Genomic DNA, 22491 nt, shown 5'->3' with positions numbered 1-22491 from the left:
TCATCTGTGAAATGGGCACAGCAATTTCTGCTTCTCCAGGTCGTGGGATATGGCTGGCACACAGTAGGTCCTCAGTAACAGGGGCCACCTCTGTCTGCCTGCTAAGCCAGGGAGGGCTCTGGCATTACACTGGCTAAGCCTGGTTGGCACCACCTGCCACATTCTTGTGCCCTGATGCTCTCCGTTGGTGGGGTCAGATGATGAAACTAGATCCCATCTTTGAGAAGTAGGATGATGTGCCTCTTTGCCACCCCATTCTCAGACTCAGGCTGTGGCTCTGACATCTGGCTCACCTCCCCTGGCACCCAGCTCTTGAGGCAGGGCACAGGCAACTGGGCAGGGCCTGGCTGGGTGGCATGTATGATGGCTAGGCCTCCTAGGACTGGCACCTGCTGGTGGGAGAAGAACCTGAGAGGCCTCAAGGTGCAGGGGACCTGCCTGACCACTGACCACCCCCTCCTCTCTGAGGAAGCAGGAGCACCTGCCTTTCCTATCCCCATCCCCATCCTCATCTTGCCTGGCGAGGCTCAGTCAGACAGTTTTGGGGACATCCAGCTGCACTGTACCCCCTGCTCTATGTCCCAGCATCTCCTGCCCCAACGGCTCAATTTGGCAAAGTCATATGCTAAACGTTTTAATAGTGACTGTTTTTCTGATTATAAAAGTAATACAGCCTGTAATGCCAGCACTTTGGGAGGCTGAGGCAGGTGGATTACTTGAGCGGAGGAGATTGAGACCAGCCTGGGCAACATGGTAAGACCCTGTTTCTACAAAAAAAGCAAAATTAGCTGGGTGTGGTGGCACATGCCTGTAAGTCTCAGTTATTCAGGAGGCTGAGGTGGGAGAATTGCTGAGCCCTGGAAGGAGAGGTTGCAATGAGCCTAGATCGTGCCACTGCACTCCAGCCTGGGCAACAGAGTGAGACCCTGCCCCCCGCCAACACACAAGTAATACATAGGGTAGGCATGGTGGCTCACACCTGTAATTCCAGCACTTTGGGAGGTCAAGGTGAGTGGATTGTTTGAGGCCGGGAGTTTGAGACAAGCCCGGGCAACAAAGTGAGACCTCATCTCTACTAAATAAATAAATAAAATTAGCCAGCCATGGTGGCCTGCACCTGTAGTCCTAGCTAGTCAGGAGGCTGAGGTAGGAGGATCACTTGAGCCCAGGAATTAGAAGCTGTAATAAGCTATGATTACTCCACTGCACTCCAGCTTGGGCAACAGAGTGAGACCATGTCTCAAAAAAAAAATAAATAAAAATAACATGTAGTCATTTTAGAAACCTTAGAAAATACGTATAAAGAAAAGAAGGAAACAAAAATAATCAGTCCACCACCCAGAAATAACACTGAATTAACACACCATTCATTAGGGATCTTTTCATGCCCCTGTGGGTAGACACAGACACAGACACACACACACAGAACCGGGGTTACACAATTCTGCATCTTGCTTTTCTTATTAACTATTTTATCATGAATGTTTTCATCAGTCATTAAAGATGATTCATAAGGAGGTTAATGTTTTATTGTGGAAAAGTGAACATAACTCAAAGGGAAAGAGAGCCACATAAAGAACACACAGAACCTGTCACCAGGGCCCGTGTCTCCCCAGCTACCAATCGTCTGTTTCACCTATTCTTCCCACTAACATTTTTGGGTTTCATTGGAGTATTTTCAAGTCAACCCCAGATATCCTATTTCACCCATAAATATCAAATGCATCTTTAAAGGTGTTGGAAGCGGTCTTCGGTGTATCCAAGAGGCCCCTGGCCTGGGTGCTGGGAGACCTGAGTCCCAGTCCTGCCTGGGCCCCTCGCCGCGGCATGAATGTGCTCTTCGACTCGCTTGCTCTGTAAGATGGAGGCAACAGTGCCTGCCTGCCCCCATGGGGGCTCATGAGGTTCGGGGAGATGCTAGACTCCCTAGAGTTCTGCTCCTGGCATCTACCATGTGCAGGGCAGGGTGCTGATCAGTTCATCTTTGTAACTCTCCAAGAAGTTGCTGTTGAAAATGCAACTCCAACAAGAAGTGTCCTCATCTCACAAGGAGAAAACAGACTCAGAGAGGTTATGAGACTTGCCCAAAGTCACACAAGATGCAAAATCATATGTGTGTGACTTTTTTTTTTTTTTTTTTGAGACAGAGTCTCACTCTGTTGCCCAGGCTGGAGTGCAATGGTGCAGTCTCAGTTCACTGCAACCTCTGCCTCTGGGTTCAAGCCATTCTCCTGCCTCAGCCTCCTGAGTAGCTGGGATTATAGGCAGTCACCATGCCTGGCTAATTTTTGTGTTTTTTAGTAGAGATGGGTTTTCACCATGTTGGGCAGGCTGGTTGGAAACCAACTCCTAAACTTGTGATCCACCTGCCTCAACCTCCCAAAGTGCTGGGATTACTGGCGTGAGACAACGCGCCCAGCCAGATGTGTGTGACTTTTTCCATTGCATTAATTGGTAATGGGTCCAGAGAGTCTTTGCCTCTTCAGTAGCTATATTTTGATGCCTCCAGAAGACGTGAAGATTTGAAATGTCCCCTTAGGCTGTGGGGGCAGGGCTGAGATGGGGATGAGAAGGAACTTTAGCTCATACCAAGTTTAGAAGTACATTTTCAAGAGGTGTGGCAGAGGTGTGGGCAGGGCTAAGGGGCCAGCAAAGGGCAGGAGGCCCAGGGAACAGACTCTCAGAAGCCTGTCAGAGAGCTGGCACTGGACAGAGGGTCCACCGAGCAGGAGCTGTGGCCACACAGCCCCTGTCCAGACCTGGGTCTGGCAGGAAGGTGCCAGGAAAATACCACCCCCCATCCTCTTGCCAGAGGGGGTGGTATTTTCTGGGAAGCCAGAGGGGACAGGGCCAGCCCTGCTGCAGACCTCAGCGTTCAGCCCACTTGGCCTCCTGGAGCAGGGAGCAGGGGAGAAGTTGGAGAAGGGTCCCTGAGAGCAGGAGGAAACAGCTGGAAGAATTAAGACCAGAAACTGGTTGTCTGTGGGGAGAACTGGGGGAGGGAGCATGGTGGGCAGTGGATGGTGCTTCTCAGCGGCACCTGACGGGGTTACTTTAATAAAAAATTTAGTAACAACCAAAACAAAACCACCCCACCACTCACTTCTCTTTTACTCAGAAACTGGGTCCATTTGGGTATTGATGACTTCTTAGAGTTGGAACAGGAAAAATATGGCCTTCTTGGTCATTCTCACTAATGTTCCGGGGGGTTTCCCCTCTCCTGCACCTCCCCAAGGTGTAGGGGTGGCCTCCGCACTTCTGTTCAAGTTCTTACAGGCCACAGCAGAGGCCCAGTTGAGAAAAGGCTCAGAGGAGCTTGGCTAGAGTTTGACCAAGAGAGGGCCTTTGTCACTGCCTAGTGTCAGTGTATCATAGTCATGAACAGCCAGGAGGGACCTCTGTTCACAGCCCCCGACTTTCCAGCTGATTGACCCTGGGAAAACCTCATAACCCTCCATGTTAGCTTCCTATGGCTGCTGTCCAAGGACCACAAACCAGGTGGCTTCAAGCAATAGACATGTATTCTCTCACAGTGATGGAGGCCAGAATCTGAAATCAAGGTGGGTGATACAGTTTGGCTGTGTCCCCACCCAAGTCTCATCTTGAATTGTAGCTCCCATCATTCCCATGTGTTGTGGGAGGAACCTGGTGAGAGATAATTGAATCATAGGGGTGAGTCTCTCCTGTGCTGTTCTGGTGATAGTGAGTAAGTCTCATGAGATCTGATGGCTTTATAAGGGAGAGTCTCCCTGCACAAGTTCTTTCTCTTTGACTGCTGCCATCCATGTAAGATGTGACTTGCTCCTCCTTGCCTTCCACCGTGATTATGAGGCCTCCCAGCCACATGGAACTGTGAGTCCATGAAAACTCCTTTTCTTCCCAGCCTTGGCTATGTCTTTACTAGCAGTGTGAAAATGGACTAATACAGTAGGGCAGGGTGGTTCCTTCTGGAAGCTCCAAAGGACAGTCTGCTCCATGCCACTCTCCTGGCTTCTAGTGCCTACTGGCCACCTGGACATCCCTTGGCTTGCGGCTGCGATATTTCAGTCTCTGTCTTTCTGCTGTGTATGAGTCACAAATCTACCCCTCCTTTCTCTTACAGGAATGTCAGTCATCGGCTTCCCTAAACTCAGGATGATTCCATCTCAAGGTCCTTATCTCAATTCCGATAAAGACCTGTTTCCAAATAAGGGCATGTTCACAGGTACTGGGGTGTTCAGACTTGGACATGGATTTGGGGGCCACTATTCAACCCACTAAACCCTTGGAGCTGCAGCATCCTCCTCTGTCAGTGGGTGTGGTGAAGTCCCTGAGAGATGTGAGGATGGTAGCAGAGAAGTCTGTGTGGTCCCTGCCTGGAGCAGGCCGCAGCAATTGTGGAGTGGATGGCAGTGGCTGGCGGGAGGGAGATGGGCCTGAGGAGGAAAGACCTTTCTTTTAGAGGTCCCCAGGCTGCTGGCACAATGAGGACAAGATTCCCCAGCCAAGCCTGTCGTTCTTAGATGAGGGAGGACCGGGCAGGGTCAGGGTGGACCAGTAACCATCAAGGGTTAGTGGAAGAAGGGACTCTAGGCACAGGTGATCTGGGCAGGACTGTGGCTGCTTTCCTAGGCCCATGGGACCAGGCTAGGCAATGGCTCTCCTTGATCTTTCCCCTTAAGTTCTTTGGCCTGTTCCTGTTTGCCCTGGGGCTTGGTGAGGCCTCTCCTGAGAGCTCCTTCCAAGCAGAAGCCAGCGTTCTGGGAGGTTCGAAGCCTTTCTCTCCTCCCAGCCTGGGACTGGGCTCCAAGCCAATGCTTCCACTTCCCACTGGGTAAGCTCCCTATAGCTCAGGGAATCAAAATACTTCTCTCACAGGGTGGAGTTGAAAATGACACCTTCCTGTGTTCATGAAACTGCCTTGTGCAAACTGGGCCACAGTAGCCAGCAGCTGTGTTCAAGACGGATCTTTGCACAAAGAACCCCAGGACCTTTCTAGCTCGGAAACCTTGAAACTCCTAAATCCCCAACTACAGCTGTCCCCAGGTCCAGTGAAGTTTACTTCTCCCAGCAAGACCTGGTCAGCAAAAGCTATCTCCAGCCTCACCTGTTAAACTTTTTTAATTGTTAAAAAACTATGCAAGTACTACACAAAACACCTTCTCTCTGTAAGACAATAAAGCACTACAGAAGCATATAAAATCTAGAGTAAGAAATCCCCTTCCTGGCTGGGTGTGGTGGCTCATGCTTGTAATCCCAGCACCTTGGGAAGCTGAGGCGGGTGGATCACCTGATGTCAGGAGTTTGAGATCAGCCTGGCCAACATGGCAAAACCCTGTCTCTGTTAAAAATACAAAAAAATTAGCTGGGCATGGTGACATATGCCTATAGTCCCAGCTACTCAGGAGGCTGAGAGAGGAGAATTGCTTGAACCTGGAAGGCAGAGGTTGCAGTGGACCAATATTGAGCCACTGCACTTCATTCTGGGTGACAGAGCAAAAGTCTGTCACAAAAAAAACAAAACAAAACAAAAGAAATCCCCTTCCTCACCCATTGTGTTTTCACCTTAATCAATTTCTCCTCCAGGGATAATCACTGTCCAGAGAAGGTTGGCTTCTATTTACACACATGCTTCTGTGGACAGACAGGGCCATACTTACTGCTCTGCAACTATTTTTTCACATGACGATGTGGTAGACACCCAGTTGCTGCATGCCAATCTATTTCTTCACATGTAACAATGAATTCACAGTTTTTGCAGAATGTATATGCTGTGCTTTATTAATTCCCCTACTGTGGACATTTAGGTTATTTTTAACTCCCCACTCAAACAATGCTGCAATGCACATATCTGTGCATGCATCATTTTGCTTATGTGAGACTATTTCTATTTGTCAGATACCTTGGATTAACACTGTCCAGTAAAAGGGTGTTTGCATTATAAGTGTGAATAAACACTGATAAAGTGCCCTCCTGAAAGAATGAACCAGTTAGCAGTCTTTCCACTGTGAAAGCGTGTTTCCCCACGCTCATGTCAACATCCCACAATAGCAGCACTTTCCATTTTTGCCAGTTAAAAACTCTTTGTGGCACGAGTAGCATTTCCTTGACTATCCTACCATTGAACATCTTTTCATGGCTTCTGGCCATTTGTATTTACTCAGATGCGAATCTTTTCTCTCTATCCTTGCCCAACCTTCTATTAGGTTATTATTCATTTGGAAGTTTTGCCTCCTTTTAAAAAAAGGGATCAGTGTACACAACGTTTGAAATTCAAATAAAACAACATGGGTTTCGCCATGTTGCCCAGGTTGGTCTCGAACTCCTGAGCTCAAGCAATCTGTCCACCTCTACCTCCCAAAGTGCTGACATTACAGGTGTGAGTTGTCAAGACCAGCCTAATTCCTTAGTTTTAAAATGTGTTTTGATATACAGTAGTTCATGTACGTCCTGAGTAGAGAGTAAGAAGGAGCCCCACCCTGCCCTCATTTGCTGCAGTTTCCCAATATCTCCACTGGCACACAGACTCGGCACCGTCAGGGGCCTCTGAAAATGTTTTCATTTTAATTTATTTTAAAGTCAGAAGGAAAGATGGGGCGTGGTGGCATACACCTGTGGTACCAGCTGCTTGGGAGGCAGAGGCAGGAAAATCACCTGAACCTGGGAGGTAGAGGTTGCAGTGAGACATGATCACACCACTGCACTCCAGCGTGGGCAACAGAGTGAGACTCTGTCTCCAAAAATTAAAATTAAAATAAATAAATATAATAAAATCAGAAGGAAAAATGAATATAGTCATAATGAACATATAATAATGCGTCCAGTCTGGATCACATTTGACTTTCGACAAGACAGGTATAAAGTATCATTTTAAGTATTTTTGAAGGAGTTAAAATGCCCAGGGCCTCTGAAGCCACAGTTCAGACATGCCAGGGCCAGTCAATTTCCAGTTTCTTGGGCTCATTCTAAAAATATTTTATGCATATTTGTTTCAAATATTTACATAGAAGGAACTGTTTTGCTTTTTTATTATGCTACATTGTAAACATATAGGAAAGTAAAGGAAATGATGTAACTGATACTTCTGAACCTAATACCCAGATTTAATAGTAAATAAATACAATTTTGCCATATTTGCTTCAGAGCTCTGTTTTGCTTAATAAAAAAAGAAAGAGAATGTGATGTAAAAAGCTAGCCCCCAACCATCAGTTTGCCCTCTCTTTCCTGTACAACCCTAAAATTGCAATAGGTCACTCACTGCACAAGCATGTTGTGTAGATCACAAACACTGTGCTGAATCCAGTGGTCACAGGCAGCTTAGCAGGTCTTGACAGAGTGGACCACTCCCTCTTCCTTGAGATAGTCCCTTCCCTTGCTCCCAGGCTCCCAACCTGCCTGGATTCCTCCTACTTCACTGGTGGCCCCTTCTCAGCCCCTCTCACTTATTACCCCTCATCTTCCCGATGGCTTACTCGTGGAGGACCCAAGGCTCAGTCATGCTCATCTCTGTCTAGCCTCTCTCAGTGATTTCATCCAGTCTATGGGTTTAAATACCATTTACATGTTGACTGATATAGTATGGAGGTGTGTCCCTGTCGGGGTCCACCCTGCAGAACCTGACCCAGGAATGGATGAACAAATTCACTTAGACACAGAATACAGTGAAAGAGTGGGTTAGGGGTGTCTGTGGCCACTCACATAATTAAAGGCCAGGTTCTGAGGCCTAAAGCAAACACCATTTGTGGGTGATAAACTTGGTTACCCTTCCCCTGAGCAAGCCATCCAGCCCTCAAAAGATTGAAGGTTAGATTTGGGACCACATGAGTAAACAAGTTATTCAGATAACCCCCCGCCACGTTCCCTACTTATTTGCTTTTCTTTATCAACTAAAGGTAAAGGAGATTAGGCTGCCTTCAGCCTAGACTTCTACTGAATCTATGCAAACCTCTCAGCCTTTCAAGAAGGTTTGTGACTATATTCTATAATTTTACAATCTTTCCAACCATTCTGACTGAACCCCCACATGTCCCCACCCAAATTTCATGTTGAAATGTAATCCTCAGTGTTAAAAGTGGGGCCTGGTTGTGGGGGTGATTGGCTCATGGGGGTGGGTTTCTCTTGAATGGTTTAGCACCATCCCCTTGGTGCTGTCCTCATGATAGTGAGTGAATTCTTGTGAGATCTAGTTGTTTAAAAGTGTGTGACACCCCCTCCCTCTCTACCTTGCTCTTGTTTTCACCTGTGATGTGCAAGTTCCTGCTTTGCCTTTCATCATGATTGGAAGCTTCTAGAGGCCTCCCCAGAAGCAGATGCTGGTGCTATGTCTCCTGTATCACCTGCAGAACTGTGAGCCAATTAAACCTCTTTTCTTTATAAATTACCCAGTCTCAGGTATTCCTTTATAGCAATGGAAGAATGGCCTCATACACTGACTGACATCCAAGTTAATGTCTGCAGCCTAATACTGTCACCCAATTCCAAACCCATATACCCAACTCCATATTGGACATAGCCTCCTGGATGTCTTGTAGGCATCTCCAACCAGAGGAGCAAAAGCAAACCCATGAGCTCCCTCCCATCTGCTCTTCCCAGTCTTCTATGCCTCAGTTAACAAAAGCACTACCCTTCTGCTGGTTAAGCCCTAAACCTGGTTTTAACTCTTGATTTCTCTCTCAGTCACACCCTCCATCAAAATCAATGAGCAAATCGTCCTGGTTCTATGGTCAAACCAAATCTGAAATGTGACTCCTTCTCACCCCCTCCACTGCTGACTCCCTGATTGGAACTGTACCAAGCACCATCTGCTACATTATAACATTATTTATGTGTTCATTCATTTGTCCCCCATGAATAGAATATAAGTTTCAAGACAGTTAGGACATTTTCCGTTTTGCTTATTCTTGTATCATCTGCACCTGGAACAGTGTTGACATATAGTAGGTGTTCAATAAATATTTGTTGGGAGCCAGGTTCAGTAACTCACACTTGTAATCTCAGCACTTTGGGAGGCTGAGGCAGGCAGATCACCTGAGGTCAGGACTTTGAGACCAGCCTGGCCAACATGGTGAAACCCTGTCTTTACTAAAAGTACAAACATTAGCTGGGTGTGGTGGTGCACACCTGTAATCCCAGCTACTTGGGAGGCTGAGGCAGGAGAATCGCTTGTGCCCTGGTGGTGGAGGTTGCAGTGAGGCAAGATTGCACCACTGCACTTCAGCCTGGGACACAGTGTGAGACAGTCTCAAACGAAATAACTAACTAAATAAGTATTTGTTGGATGAATACATATTTTAATAATCAGATTTATTTCTGTAGTTTATTCTTTTTCACTGAATGATCTGACTCACCAGATCCTGCACCAATACCTCAGTATTTTCTTTCTCTTTCTTTTCCTTCCTTCCTTCCTTCCTTCCTTCCTTCCTTCCTTCCTTCCTTCCTTCCTTCCTTTCTTTCTTTCTTTCTTTCTTTCTTTCTTTCTTTCTTTCTTTCTTTCCTTTCTTCCTTCCTTCCTTCCTTCCTTCTTTCTTTCTTTCTTTCTTTCTTTCTTTCTTTCTTTCTTTCTTTCTTTCTTTCTTTCTTTCTTTCTCTCTCTCTCTCTCTCTCTTTCTTTCTCTCTTGCTGTAAGTTTATTCAATGCAAAATAATCTTCTCCAATTTTACTGAGGTGGCTGACCACATCCACGACCAAATCCACCTCTAAACTGGAATTCGTTTCTGATCCAGCCCCAGCCCTGGCTTTCTTGTCGGCACCGGGTGTCACAGCACTCCTTCTGTAGGTGTCTCTGTCAGCTTCCCCTCTGTGAGTTTTGTGGGTTGTTCACCCTCCAGACCTTTAGGTGGAGGCCTGCCAGTCTCTAGACAGCTGTGGTGTGGGGTGGTAGGCACAATCTCTGGGGGCAGATGAAGGTAATCAAGGAGATACTGGACACCCTCATAGGTAAGGTACCAGTAGAAACATCTCTAGACAAACTGTTCCTTCAGGTAACCTCGGGACTTGAGAGCCTGCATGACCTTCATGACATGCAGGATGGGCACATTCTTGTCTGCCAGCTGCTGGTGCTTAGGCATGTGGACGTCCTTCTTGGCCACCATGACTCCCTCCTTAAAAAGGAGTTCATAAATGGCAGTCTGGTTCTTCTTAGGCATCAACATCTCAGCGGCTGCAGGGTCCAGGGCCGAGGCTATTTATTTATTTTTAGAGACAGGGTTCACTCTGCTGACCAGGCTGTAATGCAGTAGCACAATCATGGTTCATTGCAGCCTTGACTTCCAGGTTGAAGCGATCCTTTCACCTCAGACTCCCAAGTAGCTGGAGCTACAGGCACACACCTCCATGCCCACCTATTATGTGTTTTGTAGAGATGGAGTTTCACCATGTTGCCCAGGCTGGTCTCAAACTCCTGAGGTCAAACAATCTGCCCACCTCAGCCTTCCAAAATGTTGGCATTACAGGTGTGAGCTACCACGCCCAGCCTAGTTCCTTAGCTTTAAAATGTGTTTTGATATATAGTAGTTAATATACATAATGATTATTATTCTTTTTCAAAACTGATTTTGTTCTCCTCATGCATTTTCTAATACGGATGAATCTTAAGAGTAACTTTGTCAAGTTTTCCTAATTATCCTGTTGGTGTTTTGATTGGAATTACAGTCATAGACTTATAGATTGATTTGGGAAGAAACAACTTTACCCAGTTGCGTTTTCCTATCCTAGAACATTGACTGTCTCTCCATTTATTCAGGGCTTTTATATCCTTCAATCCAGTTTCAGAGTTTCCTTCATTTGTACATTCCTTGCATTTTGGGGAAGAATTCTTTTGGTCACAGTGTATTCTTTTCTTTTAATTTAGTAGCCAATTCACTATGCTAATGTGTAACTTAAAATCTTTGTATGTCAGGATTATAAAAAGAGGCAGGAAGATTTTTATCTTTGTTAAATTGTGGAATAGTTTGTATTACACAGAGATTGTATCTTCCTTGAAAGCACAGAAGAATTGGCCTCTAAGACTGCCTGGGCTTGCTGTCTTTGGAGGTCTAGATCTTTTACTCTCTTTACACACACACACAGAGTATTTTTTTTTTTTTTTGAGCAGTTTTAGGTTCAATTTCCACAGCCAAATTGAGTGGAAAGTACAGAGGGTTCCTGTCCCCTCACCATGCGATAACCTCCCCCATTATCAACACTCTGCAGCAGAGTGTTACATTGGAACCTACATTGACACATCATTATCACCAGGAGTCTGTAATTTACTTTGGGGTTGGCTCTTGGTGTTGTACATTCTGTGGCTTTGAACAAATGTATAATGTTATGGATTCACCATAATAGTAAACAGTAGTTTTGTGCAACAGAAAGCCAAACAGTGGTGAAAGAGGTTTATTGTGAGTTAACTGGCAAGGAGACAGAAGGAAACACTCAAATCTATCTCCCCAAGCTGGGGATTGGGGCAGGTTTTATAGTCAGAGTGTAATGAGGTGTGATCTAATTGGATCTTGCAATGAGGTGATGCCAAGGGGTGTGCTCTTATTGGATCCTGCCACAGGGTGATGCCAGGGCTCCATCTGATTGGACCTTGGATCCTGCCATGCTGTTTCCACTTCTTAATTCAGTCCTTTTCCTCGGTCCCGCAGTCAAGTTCCATTCACGTTGCCTACTTGGTTCATCTGGGCAAGCTCCAGTTACGTGACCTGGGGGTTTATGTCAACTGAGAAACAACTCACAACTTTCTTACTTAAAAGTTGAACCAGATTTTATCTGGTGCAGTTACCATTTCACTGCTGTGAAAGTCTTTTGTGCTCTATCTTTTCAGCCCTCCTCCTCCCTAACCCCAGCCCCTGGCAGCCACTGATGTTTGCACTGTTTCCATAGTTTGGTCTTTCCAGACACCACAGAGTTGGAATCGTACAGTATGTAGCCTTTTCAAATTGGCATTTAAAACTTAGTAATACGCATTTAAGCTTCTTCCACCATTTTCAAAGTTTGACGGCTCATTTCTATTTAGTGCCGAATAATAGTTCATTGTCAGATGTACCACAGTTTATTTATCCATTCACTTCCTAAAGGGCATCTTGGTTGCTTCCAAGTTTTGGCAATTATGAATAAAGCTGCTATAAACATGCATGTGCAGGTTTTTGTGTGGACATGAGTTTTCAACTCATTTGGGTAAATACCAAGGAGCGTGATTACTGGAACATATGGTAAGAGTACTTTTCGTTTTATGTGAAACTATTAAACTGCCTTCCAAAGTGTCTGTACCACTGTCTATTCCACCAGGAATGAATTAGGGTTCCTCTTTCTCCACAGCCTTGCCAACACTTGATGTCATTGATTTTAAACATGCTAGCAGGTGTGTATTGGTATCCGCTTGTTTTAATTTGTAATTCCCTAATGACATATGTTGACAATCTTTTCATATGCTTATTCGCTATCTGTATATTTTTGGTGAGGTGTCTGTTCAGATCTTTTGCCCATTTTTTAAAGAGATTGGGATTTCACTATATTGCCCAGACTGGACTCAAACTCCTAGGCTCAAGTGGTCCTCCCAACTTCCCAGCTTAGCCTCCTGAGTAACTGGGACTATAGGCGTACCCTGTGCACCTCCCTTCCTTGTCCATCTTTAAATCTGATTGTTCATTTTTTTTTTTATTGTTGAGTTTTAAGAGTTTTGTTGTATATGTTGGATAACAATCTTTTACCAGATATATTTTTTTCTTGTTTTTTTTTTTTTTTTTTTTTTTTTGCAAAGTTTTTTTCTGGTCTATTGTCTTCTCTGGAATAGCTTATATTTCCTTGGAAAATAATTCCAATTCTTTTGGTGGAAGTGTTTTCTCACCTCCTCTGAACCTGCACCACTAATTCACCTTTTTGGGCATTTACCCACTCCCTATATCACAGTGTGCTGGACTTTCATTGGTTAAGTGTCTAGGTTAATTCCCTCTTGCCAAACACATGCATAATTTCCTTTGAGAAGCTCCCCTTCACCATGATGCAACAACCTCATGGTTTGAGTGAGATTCAAATACATGCAGCATCAGGATGGGCCCAGACTGGGTTAATCCAACCAGTGCAACTCATTCCCCCTGCTGAAGTCTGCAGGCACATAGTCCCTGTTGTTGGCAGCTACCTTGAGATAAGAGGAAATCAGCCTGAGGATAACCTCAATAGAAAAGGGCAGAGCTGAGAGCATGGCAAAAATAGCGAGCTGGAGCCCTGATCAAGTCATGCCTGAAGCCTGTGTGATTCTGGAATTTTCGTTTTTTTGCCAGCCAATAAATCTCTTTTATTTTATTTTAATGTTTTGGTAACTAAGTAACTTTTTTATTTCAAAAGTCTTAGACCTTCATAAAAGATACGAAGAACTCCATAATCTATATTCAGATTTCCCAGTTGTTAACATTTTACTGCAGTGCTTCATTGTTCTCTCACTCTCTCTCTCTCTCTCTCTCTCTCTTTGCCCCCATGATTCCTAAATACTCCAAGGTATGGCTCTCCTAACGTAAAGATTGTTCCTTACATTAAAATGATTCCTCCCAATCAGAAATTAACACTGATACAAATCTCCCACCCAATCCAGAAATCTCGTTCAGATTCCATCAAATCTCCCACAAATGTCTCTTGGGGATGGGGGTCGGGTCAGGACTCGTTTCAGAATCTCACATCATATTTAGTTGCCCTGCCTCCTCAGTCTCCTTCCATCTGGAATAATTCCTCAGCCTTTCCCCGTGTCCCTTGTCTGGAGAGTTTTAGAGAACCGAGGTCATTCACTCCTTAGGTCAATCTCAGCCCCAGGCCCTCCAGTGTTCACACGTACCCAGACTCTGGCTGTCTGGTCTCGATGGGGTCTACGGAGGTGATGCCGTGCCCTCTTAATGCCTGCTCAGGGCCTCCCTGGGGCACTTTATGTCCTCCCATCCCACACTGGGTGATGCTCACTCCCATCTTCTGGTCACACCAGTGCCTGACAGGTTTCTCCACAATGAAGTAATCATTTCTCCTCCATATTTAATTCGTATTTTGTAGGAAAGTAGTCTGATATTATGCCGATATTCTGTTCCTCATCAAACTTGTGCCTACCAGCCCTATGGCTCCTGCTAATACCAGTGACTGCTGTAATGGCTGCCAAATGTGAGTGTTTAATTCTGTTGGTCCTTCTACTTTGTTAGTTACCTTCTCTTATAAAGAAGACCTTACCTCCCATTGTGTTCGTGTATATATTTATTTCTATCAATGTGGACTCATGGATGCCTATTTTATTTGGTAGGTTGTACTTTGAAAGTTGTGCTCATTGCTCCTGGGGTGTCATTGCTACTCAATTCTCTCAGGGAACAAATGCATAAGGCAGTAGGCACCTACGCATGCATTTCTGACTGTGTCTACAGCTAACTGTGTTGATGTATTTAAAAACCCAAGAGTTCATCTGACCCTTCCAATTCCATTCCAAACCCTCAGCGTTCTTTCCAGCCTTCCCGAATTCCATGTTTCTAAATCCCTCTGCAACAGTCAGAACGCTGGCTCCCATCAACCTCAGCGTATTTACTTATTTGCTTAATTGATTTGCTGTTTGCTCAGGTAACACAACCTGCCATCTCTGCCCCAGGTCCTCAGAGCTCAGGGAGCACTAAGGCTGAGGCAGCACCGCCCCCCTGCCGCCCCCCACCAACCTCCTGCTCTGCTTTCTCAGGTACAGACATCTCCATGCTTCTAGGGGAAGGAAGGGGATTTGGGAAAGAAGAGAATGATGCGAAGGGAGGCCTCCTTTTTATAAAGCAGTTTTAGGATGGGCTTTCTGTTATAGCATAGACCTTATATCTAACACTATCGGGATTAGTAACTGGGACTTCCTTTTTTTTTTTTTTTTTTTTTTGAGATGGAATCTTGCACTGTCACCCAGGCTGTAGTGCTGTGGCACGATCTCAGCTCACTGCAATCTCCACCTTCTGGGTTCAAGCAATTCTCCTGCCTCAGCCTCCAGAGTAGTGGGGACTACAGGCATGCGCCACCACACCCAGCTAATTTTTTTGTATTTTTTAGTAGAAACGAGGTTTCACCATGTTGGCCAGGATGGTCTCGATTTCCTGACCTCATGATCTGCTCGCCTCGGCCTCCCAAAATGTTGGAATTACAGGTGTGAGCCACCACACCCAGCCTGGGACATTTTTTTTTTTGAGACGGAGTTTCCCTCTTGTTACCCAGGCTGGAATGCAATGGCGCAATCTTGGCTCACCGCAACCTCTGCCTCCTGGGTTCAGGCAATTTTCCTGCCTCAGCCTCCTGAGTAGCTGGGATTACAGGCACGCACCACCATGCCCAGCTAATTTTTTGTATTTTTAGTAGAGAAGGGGTTTCACCATGTTGACCAGGATGGTCTCGATCTCTTGACCTCCTGATCCACCCGCCTTGGCCTCCCAAAATGCTGGGATTACAGGCTTGAGGCACCACGCCTGGCTGCCTGGGACATTTTTTTAAAGCTGACTCAAGTAGGGATTCATAAAACATGGTTTGAAAACCATGCACATGTGTGTATTCTTTAAATTTCTTATTTAATTTTCAAAATACAAATGTACCTTTATTTCTTAATATTCTGAAGTAGGGCTAAGGTCTTTCCTTGGGCGTGGGTCTGTTGTGAAGTTTTATATCATCTTTCAGACACAGACCACACTTATTGGACATTGTGTACAACTTCCAGCTGTATTTCCTTAGCATGATCCTTAAAGATGTTTACAAAGTCTCTGAATGCAAAGTTACTCTAGATGTGTACAATGTTTCCCAGCCCAACCCTATACAGCTCTCTTGCCCATACTTAGTTTAACGGGAATGGTTTTAGTGACTTGTGTTTATTGAGTCTTTCCAGAACAATCTAATTTTCATAGAAATAACACTTACTTGTCACACTCTGATTTCAGTGATCTAAACACTAATTAAATCATATACTTGCAATAATAAATACGATTGGTCCAACCAGGTTTGGAGACATATAGCTCCGCAGGTAATTGGTAAACATAGAACTCAGGGGGTAAGAGCAGAAGGATGTGACATTCTAGAGCAGACTAGGACACTTTTTCTGTGAGTCACGTAGTACATATTTTTGGCTTTTGTAGGTGCTATGGTCTTTATAACAACGACTTCACTCTCATGGTGGTGAGAAAGAAGTCACGGGCCATATGTAACTTCGTCCAAGAAAATCAAACAGGCCTGTGGGCTTAACCAGGGCTGGGAGTTTGATGACGCCTGCTCTGGAGAGTGGCCTATCAGCTGTGACCACTGATAGGTGTGTGTCCTGGGCATCCACTGTGTGTTTTGGGGTGGAAATGGAGGACACTGGTTGGTTAAGTAGACTTTAGGCAAGATAGTTTTTTCCTGCCCTTCACCAGAAAGAATCCTAACTTCAAGTGCCCAAACCATCTCCCTGAACTGCCCGTCTCGCAGACCTTCCTACACCCAAACTATCATCTACTCCTTGGCATTTTCCTGAGGGCAATACATGTTTTATTTACATACATATATATTTTTTGAGACAGGGTCTTGCTCTGTTGCCCAGGCTGGAGTGCAATGGCACGATCTCAGCTCACTGCAACCTTTGCCTCCCAGGTTCAAGCGATTCTCCTGCCTCAGTCTCCCAAGTAGCTGGGATTACAGGCATGCACCACCATACATGGCTAATTTTTGTATTTTTAGTAGAGACGGCGTTTCGCCTGTTGGCCAGGCTGGTCTTGAACTCCTGACCTCAGGTGATTCACCTGCCTTGGCCTCCCAAAGTGCTGGGATTATAGGCGTGAGCCACTGGGTCTGGGCTTCTTTTATTTATATATTTTTAAATCTTTTGTGATAGGACATTTCAAAGACATAGAAAAGTAGAGAGAATAGTGAATGAACCCAATGTAGCCATCCCTCAGCTAAAACAGTTACTACTAATAATGGCTGATTTTCATCTGTAGGCACAGGGGAGCCTCTTTTGCTATCCTAGAAGTCTCCTGCTAGCTATGGAAGCATTGTCCTGAGAGGGCAGCCAGCATAGACACACTTGAGAATCCTTCACTATCAGAGTAAAGGGCCTGAGAGCCTGGCCGCTAAGAGTAGCTGAGCCCCCAGGTTCTCAGGGTCTAATGAGCTATTGCGTTTCTCCCCTTTGAGATGGGGTGCTATTTGTCTTTGAAGGACTCTCTCACTAAGAGGATTGATATGGTTTGGCTCTGTGTCCCCACCCAAATCTCATCTTGAACTGTAATCCCCATGCGTTGAGGGAGGGAGGTGATTGGATCATGGGGGTGGTTTCCCCGGTGCTGTTCTCGTGATAGTGAACGAGTTTTCAAGATGGTTTTATAAGGCAGTTTTCTCTGTTCTTGCTCACTTCTCTCTTCTGCTGCCTTGTGAAGAAGGTGTCTGCTTCCCCTTCCAACATGATTGTAAGTTTCCTCAGGCCTCCCAGCCATGTGGAACTGTGAGTCAATTAAACTTCCTTTGTTTATAAATCACCCAGTGTCTTGTATTTATTTCTTTATAGCAGTGTGAAAACGGACTCATACAAGGATCAAAAGCGAAACTTTTCCAAGTGGATACTTGAAACCATCAACCACCTTTGCCTTCACAAAATTCTTTCCTGCCTTCATTCTTTTTACTCTCTACAAATATAAAAGCTCAAGTGGGGCCAGGAGCTGTGCCTGATGCCTGTAATCCCAGGACTTTGGGAGGCTGAGGTGGGTGGATCACTATGTCAGGAGTTTGAGGCCAGCCTGGCCAGCATGGGGAAACCCCAACTCTATTGAAAATACAAAAATTAGCCAGTCATTGTGGCATATGCCTGTAGCCCCAGCTACTTGGGAGGCTGAGGCAGGAGAATTGCTTGAACCCAGGAGGCGGTGGTTGCAGTGAGCCTGAGATTGTGCCACTGCACTCCAGCCTGGGTGACAGAGCGAGACTCCATCTTGGAAAAAAAAAAAAAGAAAAGAAAAAAGCTCAAGTGTGCAACCTGGCCTTTCAAGCAAAGATTTCTGAAGAGACCAGACAGCGCAGTGGTCAAGAGGGGGCCCTTAGAGTCAGACTATCTGAGTCTAAGTCCCAGCTCTGCCACTGACCAACTGAGGAGAAATCGCATAACCTCTCTGTGCCTCCATTTCCTCATCTGCCTCTGGGATTTTTGAGAGGATGAAAGAAGTTAGATAATACATATGACGCACCTGGAAAGGCGTCCGCACACATTCAGCACTCAGTAACGTCAAAATCAGAAAAAGATACAGACACACCCTACCCACTGGCCACTGGTGGTGAAAGTGTTTACACCGGAGTATGGACTATCCACTGTCTGTAGAGAGTGGGATACCATGGGGACGAGATCCGACTCTTGGCCACATTTAACCAGCTTGGGGACCACGGTTAGCCCCGATGCCTTTCAGAGCCTCCCAGCTCCCATTGACAACACTAGGTGTTTTAACAGCCTGTCCCTTTTACCCTTTCATATTACTTTAGTTGGAAACTCGGAATCGCTTTGCACCAAGGAGTCGTTCCTACCCCACTGTGGGCCTCCTTAGGCCCTGGGGCTTATTTTTAATTAACCAACCACGACTTCAGGAATGCAAATGCTAACAGGTCAAGCACGGCAATGGGCAGCAGCTCTCCTCTGGGCCCCTGGCCTGCTGCTTCTCTTCCAGGCGCAGATCTCCACAACCAGCCATGGGCCTTCTCCAGCTGGCGGCCTCAAGGTGGCTGCCCCTGTGGTTCAGCAGACTGCTAGCTGGACAGTTCCCAGGCTCTTGCAGGGGGACCCTGGAAAAGCCTCCAGCGGCTAATCGGAGAGCAGGCAAATCAGCCACAAGACAGAGGCAGAGGGGAACATCCCAATCCTGGGAGCCAGCCCCCTTCACCTGGGTTTCCTCCGTCCTCTCAGACATGAGAACCCAAGGCCCCTAAAATGTGAGGCCCCAGGGGCTCCAGAATCCTGAAGTTAGTCTGCAGCCCCTGGTCCTAAATAAACAAGGGCCCCTGGCTGAACTCCTCTGTCTTTGGGGTGCTTGAGCTTAGCTGTTAAGCCAATGGAATAAAATGACGGTGCTAACCACAGGGCAGGTGCTTGGCTGAGTACATCCAAGAAGAAGGGGGATGATCAGATGCCAGGAATTACAAGAGCCATTACCAACCAGAGGCATGAGCCAGGAGGGTAATGACTGTGGGCTCCAGTTTCCGCCAGGGGTCTACATCTTGAAGGGCTGTGCCAACACTCCCAAGATAAGTCTTATCTGCAGAAGGACGAGACACAGAGACCAGAGCTTCTAAATGATGCATTTCTGCAGCTGGTTTGGCTTCAAGCTGAACCCCGGCCTTTCCTTCTCTCACACCCTTCCTTTCACATGCTCCTCCCTTGCGTCCTCGCCTGACCCCCCACCCACCATCCATCCAGTGTTTTCCTGACATCCTCTCTGCTTTCTGCAGCTTTAAGGTCTTAGACCGTGCGGTAGGAGGCAGTTAGGCCGAGCTTACTCCCAGGCTCTGTACATGCTCACGGGTTTCCCAGAGTGATCAGGAAGCGTTTGAGGCCCATGGAACAGCACTCCATATTTCATCCCAGGCTCTGGCACTGAATGTGGGCAGATTCAGCCATTCCTCAATGGCTGTACAGGATGTGCTTCATCAGGTGGCTCTCGAGGGTCAGCCCAGATGAACTGGGAGGATCTCCCTGGATAAAGGTCCAAGACAGTCTTTGTCTGCCTGGCTTGGGCACCCCTCAGAAACCACACATCCACCTAGACCCCCATGAACTGGGCTCTCCCCACGCCCCCCAGGTTGTTGGACAGGTCATTCTAGCTAGCAGTCATCAGCCCACTCAGCACTCGGCTCTCCACCTCTCTCTCCCAAGGGCTTTGGCTCAGAATTTGCATCATTCTCAGTTTCACCTTTATCCACTGCATTTTCCGACCAATCGGTATTAGCCCATCAAGCAAACAAACTACATTTGCGTTGGGCAAATGAATTGTTACCCTAGCACAGGCGTCCACCCTTCACCTCATTCTCTCTACCCCAAAGATGCGGTACCCAGGGGTTCCAAGATCCACATGCACTTAGACTTGAATTCCACTGTGTGACCTTGGGCTGGCTACATAAATCTTTCCAGGCCTCAGTTTCTTTATCTGTAAAATGGGACTAGTAATAATAATAATCCTATGGGGTTATCATAATAACCACAAGAGGTAATGCATAGAGAGTAATTTGCACAATGCTTGGCTCAATGTATTTGATGTATTGTTATTTACATTCAGTTGCTCCTTCTCTTATCCCCAACCCAGCAGCGAAGTAAACGGAACAGCTTAAATTATGCTTCTCGTAGCCTATATTTGTAGAATGATCTATTTCTGAAGTTACACATTAATTCAAGGTTTCATTAAGTAGCGCAATGCCTTGGGCAACAGATTACTTATAAATAGCAGAATATTTAGTGGCTCCTTAGTTTTGCAGTCAGACATTAATGGTCCATGACTTGGAATCAGGATGGAGTCAGAACACACGCCCCCACATACATATGCTCACACTGAATGAGAGAGAAAGGTGCTCCCAACACTGCAAGTGAATCTTACCATTATTTTTGAAAAAAGAAGGACCAAAAAGAAAGAGGGAGTAGACCAAAGTTTTCCTTCACCAAAGAATGAAGAACATAGTCCAAGTGTGGGTGAATAGGTCCAGTTTTGCTTATATTAGTTATGGCCGAAGCACCCTTTCAGGATACCGTTTTGCAAATGTTATGAGATCTCATGAGTAAGTTTTCTTTGCCAACCTTTCACTTGTTAAAGAAAGTAATAGATTTCTCACAGTGAATTTAATCATTAGATGATTTGGGTAGGAAGGAGATCACAGCAATTGAGTACACTCACCAGGGATCGCTCAGGCCATCACTGGTCTTGCTGCTGCTGCTGCTGTGTGGTTCATCATGGACAGGCTGCTGGAAGACAGTGTCAGTGGAAGAATGTCACACAGAGATTGCCACACAACCACATGGGAAATGCCTCACGCAGCACAGCAGCTGAGCAAGGGCTTTGAAGATGGCCTAGGTGCTCAAACCGAATCTTGGCCAAAGTTCTTTTTACACCATGCATATTTTTTTTTCACTAAAATTAGAGGGCTACATTGTGCAAGGCCTGGAATGATTAGAGATGTGTTTCTTCATGGCCTTCAAGCTCCTGGAAACTCTCTGAGCCTGAAGACCTCGTCCCCTAGCCCTGCATCCTCCAGCCCTGCCCCTTACCCTTGACCAGGGCAGCTCAGGCTCCAGTCACCTGCCAGAGACCCAGCAACTGGGCCCGGTAGGAGCCAGGTCCGCCCACACACCATTCACTTGCTTCCAGGTACAGATGCTATTTCCAGCTTCCAAGACAGTATATGGAAAAATCCCCAATCAGAAGGCCTTATTGCATGGCTTTTTGTAGAGCGCACAGCTCAGGGTATCTTCCCAGCTCTGGGGAAATCTGAGCATTTTGACTGCTGTTGCATTGATTGTACTCCAGCTGATTCTTTGCTCACCTTCTTTCTATCTCCTTCTCAGTGATTCCCCAAGTCACAGAACTTTACAGCTGGCAGAAACTTTAAAGACCATGTGGTAAAAACCTCAAGAGTTTCAGAAAGAAAACCAAAGCTGTGGCTTTGGGCAGCATAGCAACTGGCAGGCCAGAGGCCATTTCCACCCTTCCACATCCCAACCTTCTCCACCAGCTCCTGGAGCTGATTCCTTCTCCACCACAGCCCATGTCTACCTTTGTGTCTGTGACCAGAGTCAGTAAGACTGTCTTGAGAGATGTGCGAGCCCCTGTACTCCACCTTGTCAATGATACTGAACAAATGCAGAAAAACCTGGGTAAACCAAATGAGCAGACTGCTGGTCTGCAGTCAGTTCTGGAGCATATCCTCGACTTTTTCTCTCTGCTTTCTGGGAGGTAGTGGCAAGCAACAAATCCAAGCAGATGCTCCTTGCCGGTAGCCCCGCATTGCATCGAGCTGCGCCTTGGCTGGAGCCCTCCCCACCCCGGGAGGCCCAGAGAGCTCGCCCCTCATGCACCAGCTGACCCTTCCGTCCAGTGTGTCCCAGAACACACAGTCACTGGCGTGAGTTCTCCCCAGCCCTCCGCACCAGAGGTGGTTTCTCCTTTTCCGTCCTGGGAAATAAAACAATGGTAAGCAGCTTTGTTCAGAGATGGTTATCCCTGATTATTCCCTTGGGGTTGACCAGGGCCTGGGAGTGAGCATTGACAGAGCCCCCAGCCTGTGGCAGACGGGGTGAGGGCACAAGAGAAGAAGGAAGCCTGGGCTGGGCATGTTAGGAAAATTGAGCTTCTCTTCAATTTTCCCTGTGAATCTCCAGGCACAGCTTCTACAGGGCCTCACCTCCCACAGTACTGCAGGGCTGATGGGGCTAGGGTCAGAGAAATATCTACAAACCAGGTCCCGGTGTCCCTGGGCCTCTCTGTGGGCATCACTCTGGTGAAAATAGGTGTCTGTGTGTGAGGTCCCTGGAGGCAGCACCGACTTTACATACCAAA

At 46.4% G+C, this 22491-nt stretch overlaps 1 pseudogene; it reads right to left on the bottom strand.

The window, feature by feature from the left end:
• Positions 1-9635: 9635 nt before the first annotated feature.
• On the bottom strand, positions 9636-10157 carry LOC108592359 (small ribosomal subunit protein eS10 pseudogene; annotated as a pseudogene).
• Between the last annotated feature and the right edge of the window lie 12334 nt (positions 10158-22491).

The sequence above is a fragment of the Callithrix jacchus genome, chromosome 6, assembly GCF_049354715.1.
Source record: "Callithrix jacchus isolate 240 chromosome 6, calJac240_pri, whole genome shotgun sequence".
NCBI lineage: Eukaryota > Metazoa > Chordata > Mammalia > Primates > Cebidae > Callithrix > Callithrix jacchus.
The sequence above is the reverse complement of the archived record's forward strand: the minus strand, read 5'-3'. Positions and strand labels throughout refer to the sequence as shown.